Source organism: Bos taurus, chromosome 18 (genome assembly GCF_002263795.3).
Source record: "Bos taurus isolate L1 Dominette 01449 registration number 42190680 breed Hereford chromosome 18, ARS-UCD2.0, whole genome shotgun sequence".
In the NCBI taxonomy this organism is placed as follows: Eukaryota; Metazoa; Chordata; class Mammalia; order Artiodactyla; family Bovidae; genus Bos; species Bos taurus.
The window spans coordinates 52,489,596-52,497,360 of record NC_037345.1 but is presented as its reverse complement, the minus strand read 5'-3'; the positions used below and the strand labels follow the sequence as shown (position 1 = coordinate 52,497,360).

The window sequence follows — 7,765 nt, the reverse complement described above, 5'->3', positions numbered from 1 at the left end:
AGCCCTCCAGGCTCCCCTGTCCTTCACTATCTCCCGGACTTTGCTCGAATTCATGTCCATTGAGTCGGTGATGCTATCCAACGATCTCATCCTCTGCCACCCCCCTTTCCTTTTGCCTTCAATCTCTCCCATTGTCAGGGTCTTTTCCAATGAGTCGGCTCTTTACATCAGGTGACCAAAATATTGTAGCTTCAGCTTCAGCATCAGTCTTTCCAATGAATATTCAGGGTTGACTTCCTTTAGGATTGACTAGTTTGATCACCTTGCTGTCCACGGGACTCTCAAGAGTACATAGTCAGCAGATATTGGTCAAATTCATCCATTCATTCATTTATTAAACTCATCAAGTATTTATTGAATACCAAGTATTTGCCTGGCACTGTTCTTGGAATTGGGGCATGCAGACAGTGATTCTGCCCCCATGTCACCCCTTATTATGTTTTATTGTTTGCTTTTGATCGTTTTGGCTGAGCCACACAGCATGTGGAATCTTACTTCCCCAACCAGGGATCCAACCTGCCCCTCCAGCATTGGAAGCACAGAGTCTTAAACACTGGACTGCCAGGGAAGTCCTCTGTTGCCCCTTATTATGAACTGAATGTTTGTGTCTCCCCACCCAGATTCATATGTGGAAGCCCTAACCTTCAATGTGCCTGTGTTTGGAAATGGGGCCTATCGGGAAGTAATTAAGGGTGGGGCCCTGAGCTGATAGGATTAGTGTCCTTAGAAGAAGAGACCCCAGAGAGCTTGCTCTCTTTCTGTCTCTGTGAGCCCACAAAGAAGAGCCCAAGAGAGCACAGGGTGATGGGAACCCAGCTGCAAGCTGTAAGAAGAGGCCTCAGGTTAAAGTCTGCCTTGCTGGCCCCTTGATCTTGGACTTCCCAGCCTCTTGAACTATGAGAAAGAAACATTTGTTGTCTAAGCCACCCTGTCTGTGGTATTTTGTTACGGCAGCGGGAACTGACTCAGACACCTTCCAGCATTCATTGTCTCTCAGTTGTTTTTTTCTTCATTCCACACTATTTTACTTATGACATCTTATTACATCTGCGGTGGTTTAAGAATATGTCTGCAACTTCTTTGACAATCTTCCCATTGAAAGGTGGAGAGGAATTCCCCTCCCCTTGAATGTGACTGGAAATAGTGCCTTGCTTCTAGCTGGTAGAGTATGGCAGAAATGGTGGTATGTGACTTCTGAGACCAAATCATGAAGGCACAGCGGCTTCTCTCTTGTCCTCCCATGCAGTCACTTGCTTTGCAAAAATCCAACTGCCTTGTCGTAAGCCTTCTGCAGAGAGGGCCATGTGGCAAGGAACTGAGGCCTCCTGCCAATGCTCATGTGAATGAGGCAGGAAGTGGGTTCTCAACCAGTCCCAGTCAAGCCTTCAGATGACTGCGACCCAGCCATCTTCTTAACTGTACCCTCACCAGAGACCTTGAGTCAGAACCACCTAGCGAAGCCACTCTTGGATTCCTTTTCTTTTTTTTTGGTTGCAGCAAGCAGCATGCAGGATCTTAGTTCTCTGACCAGGGATCGAACACTCGCCCTCTGCAGTGAAAGCACAGAGTCTTAACCATTGGACTGCCAAGGAAGTCCCGGCTCTCGAATTCTTGACTCACAGAAACTGAGATAATAAAGCTGCCGAGTGTTGGGGTAATTTGTTACAGAGTAAGTAGATACTGATACAATAAGTCTACTGTGCGTTTTGTTATCTGGTGGAGAAAGTCTCCTTATCATTATTACTACTATTTATTGAGCACCTACTTTGTGCCAAGCACCGATTTAAGGTGATAGTCAAAAGAAGGAAAATTCCTGCCTCATGGAGCTCACAGTCTGGTGGAAAAGACAGATAATGAACAAGTGAAGGAAGAAATATAGAACGTGGAGTCCCCTGGAGGTCTAGTGGTTAGGATTCAGGGCTTTCACTGCTGGGGGACTGAGATCCCAAAAGCCCTTTGGTGTGGCCAAAAAAAAAAAGGAAAAACTATAATATGAAGATATGAAGTGGTGGGTGTATGTGTCATAAAGGCTCTGAAGAACAAAGCTAGACGGCATTGAGTGTTGGGGGGATCTCCTTCTAAAGAGATGACATTTGGGCAGAGAATAGAGTGATTCAAGAATCCATGGTGAGAATATTCCCGGCAGCAGGAAAGGCTGGTGCAAAGGCCCTGAGGCAGGAGTTGCATGGTTTGTTCAAACAATAACCAGGAGATCAGTGTGGCCAGAGTGGAGTGAGAGGGAAAAAGAGGAGGAGATATACCGTGATCCAAAAGGGGAGATGATTCAGAAAGGTGACCTTACCTCTGGGGGCACCTGAGACCTGCTCCTGATGGTCACCACGTCTGTGGTCAGCAGACAAGTGAGGCCCTTCGGCTGCCCTGGTCCTATGCAACCTCGAGGGGCTGGGATGACCCCTCTGGACCCTGAACAGTGTGTGCTGACCAGACTCCCCACTTGGTTCCCAAAGTCTAGGCTTGGCACCCTGGTGCCAGGTACCCACCTCTTTCACCATTGTTCTCCTGCCCACTTCCTCCTTCCTATTCCATCCTCACCTCTCTTTCTCCTCTCCCCGCCACCCCCCTTTTCCCCTCCTTCTCCCTTTCTCTCTCTCACCCTCCTCTCTCTCTCTCTCCCTCCTGAATCAACATTCCAGCCCAGGGGAGAAAAACAGGGCAGGCTTCCTTCCTCTGCCTGGCAGAGCTCCAGAGCCTGACTGGGCCATTGTGTGTTTTGGCCTCAAGGTCATTGCCACCCCCACCCCGCCCCTCCCCAAGTCAGAAAGGTTACTTGAGAAAAGGCATCTTGGGGGAGCAGGGAGGGAGGGGGCAGAGAGAGGCAGAGACTGCATTGGATTTCTGCTTGGCTCCCACCCACGGCTAATGGAATCCGAGGGTCTGAGAGGACCCCAGCACCCTCTGGGCTTTGTGGGGAGGGGGTGGGTAGTGGGGGTGGGGGAGAAGGGGAGCAGTTATGAGGCCCGTGGGGCAGAAGAGGCCCCATCTCAGCCTCCAGTCTGAACCCTGCTGTGTGATCCTGGGCCAATCCCTGGCCCTGCCCCTTCCTGGCTCAGGGACTGTGGGTAAGTTGCCTCCTACTCTTCGTGCCTTAATTTCCTTTTTTTGTCCGTCAGACAGTTCTTGCATCTGGGTCCCCCAATTTTGCAGCTGACAAAAATCACCCAGGCTGTTTATTTTAAAAAATCCAGTTTCCAGGTCCCTTCCATGGAGACAACACAGATTTCCTGGGCTCAGGGGGAGACCTGGAAGGTATATTTTTAATAAAGAGCTAGGAGACTGGAGAAATAGAGCTCCATTTCACAGGGAGGCGGTGAGGCGCAAGCCAGAGGATCTGTGTTGAGGGCACATTCCCCCGGCACCTGTGATAAGCAGCGTTGGAATTATCTTGGTATTTTTAGATTTTCTTTTTGTTTTTTTGTTCTTTTGTTGTTGTTGTTGTTCGCCACATCACATGGCTTGTGGGGTCTTAGTTCCCCAACCAGGGATGAAACTCTGGGGCCCTGGCAGTGAACGTGCTGAGTCCTAACCACTGGACTGTCAGAGGATTCCTCGTTATCTTTTATTTTTAAATTAAAAAAAAAAAAACCTTTCAGCATCAGGATTCTAACTGTACACATGTATTATTTTTCTCATAAACTATTTTCAGATGATTATAGTTTTCCAAGAACATCCTGTATTCCGTAAAATGAGGGGAACCTGTGTTTTTGTGCAGTCACTAAACTGTGTCCGACTTTTTGTAAGCCTATGGATTGTGGCACACCAGGCTCCCCTGGCCTCTGCTATCTCCCAGAGTTTGCTCAGATTCATGTCTGTTGAGTCGATTCATGTCCACTGAGTCGGTGATGCTATCTAACCATCTCATCTCATCCTCTGTCGCCCCCTTCTTTCTCCTTCAATCTTTCCCAGCATCTGGGTCTTTTCCAAAGAGGTGGCCACTGTATTCCAGTCAGGTGGCCAAAGTATTGGAGCTTCAGCTTCAGCCTTCCTATAAATATTCAGGGTTGATTTCCTCTAGGATGGATGGGTTGGAGCTCCTCACTGTCCAAGGGACGCTCAGGAGTCTTCTCCAGCACCACAATTCAAAAGCAGTAATTCTTTGGCACTCAGCCTTCTTTATGATCCAATTCTCACATTTGTACATGACTACTGGAAAAACCATAGCTTTGGCTATATGGACCTTTGTTGGCAAAGTGATGTCTCTGCTTTTTAACACATTGCCTAGGTTTGTCACGGGGGACCTTGTGACATAGGCTTAATTAAGCCCCCCAGGAAGAAGCCGTGACAGAAAAATGGTTATTGTTGGCTTATCCATCTGCATGTTGCCCAAACTACCACCTGAGTGAGTTAAAAAGCATTCACCAAGCACTTAGGTAACTAAATTCTTTCCTTATATTGGCTCATTTAATCTTTTCAACAGTCCTCAGAGGTGGATACTATTATTATCTCTGTCTTATAAGTGAGAAAAGTCACTTTTCCTGGAGTCCTTCGGCTCAAGTGTCTGCTCTCAGTTCTGTCTGGGCTCCGAGCCTGTGCCCTGGCCTGGCCGGCCCTGCAGAGGAGTGACGGAAACTCAGCTAGCTTCCTTCCAGGAGCCGTGGGAACTACGGGACCTGGAGCGAGGTTTTTGGCTCTCTGGGTCTCAATTTCCTCGTCTGTAAAATGGAGGAACTGCCGGTAATTACTCAGGGTTCTTGTAGGAATTCATTGAGCTAGAGACACAAAAGGACAACATCAACATTTGAGATATCAGGAGCTATTGCTGTTTCCTGCGTCCAGGGCCCCTGCAGTGGGAGGGCAGCGTCAACCTCGGGACCACCAGGGTCAGCAGGGTTTAGTTGCCGAGCTGTTTCCGACTCTCTGTGACCCCCAGGTTCCTCTGTCTGTGGGATTCTCCAGGCAAGAATCCTGGAGTGGGTGGCCGTGCCCTACTCCAGGGGATCTTCCCGACCCAGGGGTAGAACCCATGTCTCCTGTGGTCTCCTTTACTGGCAGGCAAATTCTTTACCATTGAGCCACCTGGGAAGCTTTGTTGCTATTTTTCTTTCCTGGACTGTTAAAGAGGGGAATTGGACTGCTTGGAGGATTCAGTCCAGAAGCCCAGATAGGCCTAGGGGGACAGGAGACTCGGACCTGGGGACATCTGAGCCTCCACACCCTGAGGATATGGGATATGACTTGACCTAGAAAACTGAGCTGCCACCCCTTCCCCTCCTTTGCCCCTCCTACTGGCCTCATTCTCCACTGCACAAAGCAAGCCCTGGCAGAACACCAGCCCAGTCTTTCCCAAATCCTGGCTACTATATCTGGGGCTCCTTCCCTTTGGGCTTAGGTGAGAAAGGCCATTTTGTCCAGCTTGGGAAGTAGGAGTTCCAAGGTCTGTCATGGCAGAGCCTGCCAGCTGCCTACCTGGGATCCATTCTTTCCTGTCTCTGAGAGCAGGACCCTGAAGTTCTTTGGAGCAGTGATATACCCAGGGAAGAGTCTACATGTCCCAGCCTCCTTTGCAGCTAGGGTGGCCACATGACTAAGAGCTGGTCAATCAGATGTAAGTGGAAGTTGTAGGATGGGACTTTGGGGAAGGTTCCTTAAAAAGGGCATGGATTAGGACTTCTGTGATGGTCCAGTGGTTAAGACTGTGCTTCTGCTGCAGAGGGCATGGATTTGATCCCTGGTCAGGAAAGTTTCCTGTGCCACGCAGTGTGGCCAAAAAGGAAAAAATGGGCAGGTGGGGGGCACAGTCCATAATCAGGCATGGAGCTGCTTTTACTTTTTGTTCCCTTCTTTCTGCTTCCAGCCTGGAACGTGGATGAGGCAGCTGTGGCTCCAGCAGCCATCTTGGACCATGAGATGATCAAGAGAATGAAAGCCCCATGCTAACGATGATGGAGCAGAAAGACAGAAAGGGCTATGTTTCTAATGACACTGTGGCGCCATCATCCCAGCTCTGCTTACGGTCACCTTTTATGTGTGAGAGAAATAATCTTCTATCTATGTAAGCCGCTCTTAAACGTATCAGTTTCTCTTTTATCTTGTATTCTAGTGTTGTCTTTGTTCGTGTTATGTCCAATCTCTCTTACTGGCCACTGAAGAAAAATTCTCACTGATATATATGTCACTGACTCTTATGTGAACTTGGAGGGGTGGGGTGAATATGGACGCTATTTCCCATTTTGGGGCTGGATAGTGTTCTTGGGGTTGAGAGTATGGGCTAAAATCCATCCTCACTTCCTAGCTGTGCCATTGCCTGGAAACCTCATATTGGAGAACACTGATATAGCCAGTAGCTTTCAACTCCATGGAATTCCCTTAGTGTCCACTTAGGTAGGGAGAGTCACTGGACAGAACTTTTAGTTCTCTCCTTCCTTCATTGGCCAGAATTGGTCACATGACCACCTGAAACTGCAAGGCAGTCTGGGAAAGTGAGTATCTGGCATTTTCAGCTTCCTTTAAGGGAGGCAGTGCCTCGGTCATAAAAGAGCAAAGAGGAGTGGCTGCTGGGGAAGTATCCACATACTCTTCCCTCGTTATATATATTTATTGAGCATCTAATCTGTTCTACTTCAATCAAAACAGTTTCTTTTATATATTAGTCTTCTCTGTCTCTTATCATACTTGCCAAAAGTTTGTTGATTTCTCTGGTATTTTCAAAGAGCCAGCTTTAGGTTTTATTGACTAGCTCTGTTTGATTTTATATTTCATCAATTTCTGCTTTTACCTTTCTTAATTTCTTACATTTTTTCTTTGGTTTATTTCATGGACTTCTTCTAGTTTCTTGAGTGGTAACCTTATTTTGCTCAATTTAAAAATCTTTTCTTTTTGGTACTCTCAATGTATTTAAGCATTTTAATGCTATCATCCTGCTCCAAGTGTGGCTTTGATCATATCCCATAGTTTCTATATATAATATTTTCCCTGTCATTTGATTTTGGTTGCTATTTTACATTTTAATTGCCTCTGTAATCCACGTGTCATTTAAATGCAAGAATGTTTTTTTTCAACAGTGTGTAGAAAGTTGGTGGTGGTGGGAAAAGAGGGCTATAGCTTTTGAATTGATATCTGCTTTTATTGCATTGTGATTTAATATATGAAAAATGTTTTAAAAATAATATATTGATATACCATGTAAGCTTGCATTTGAAGAAAGGGCTCTGAGGCTAATAAAATGGTTTGGAAAACTCTAGGCTATTCTAGGTCTTCCCTGGTGGCTCAGATGGTAAAGAATCTGCCTGTAGTGTGGGAGACCTGGGTTTGATCCCTGGGTGGGAAGATTCTCCTGGAGAAGAAAACGGCAAGCCACCCCAGTGTTGTTAAGTCCACACCTTTTTACTGGCGGACAAATGGAGGGTCTAGTGAATCCATAGCAAATGAAGGGCTCTAGCCCAGATTTTAGAACCCTCATTCTGGGTGCCTTTCACCACTCACCATCTCAGCTCAACATGCTGCCGCTAAGTCGCTTCAGTCGTGTCTGACTCTGTGCGACCCCATAGATAGCAGCCCACCAGGCTCCCCTGTCCCTGAGATTCTCCAGGCAAGAACACTGGAGTGGGTTGCCATTTCCTTCTCCAATGCATGCAAGTGAAAAGTGAAAGTGAAATAGCTCAGTCGTGTCCAACTCCTAGCAACCCCATGGACTGCAGCCCACCAGGCTCCTCTGTCCATGGGATTCTCCAGGCAAGAGTACTGGAGTGGGGTGCCATTGCCTTCTCCCCAGCTCAAGGCCATCCCCAGAAAGGCTCTGTCTTGAAAG

At 47.4% G+C, this 7,765-nt stretch overlaps 1 long non-coding RNA gene across 1 annotated transcript; it reads left to right on the top strand.

Annotated features, from left to right (window-relative positions):
* The first annotated feature begins 1,913 nt into the window (after positions 1–1,913).
* On the top strand, positions 1,914–7,198 carry LOC107131434 (uncharacterized). Its single transcript, XR_001494195.3, has 2 exons — positions 1,914–3,080; positions 5,813–7,198. It is a non-coding gene; the product is annotated as an uncharacterized lncRNA (long non-coding RNA).
* Positions 7,199–7,765: the final 567 nt, after the last annotated feature.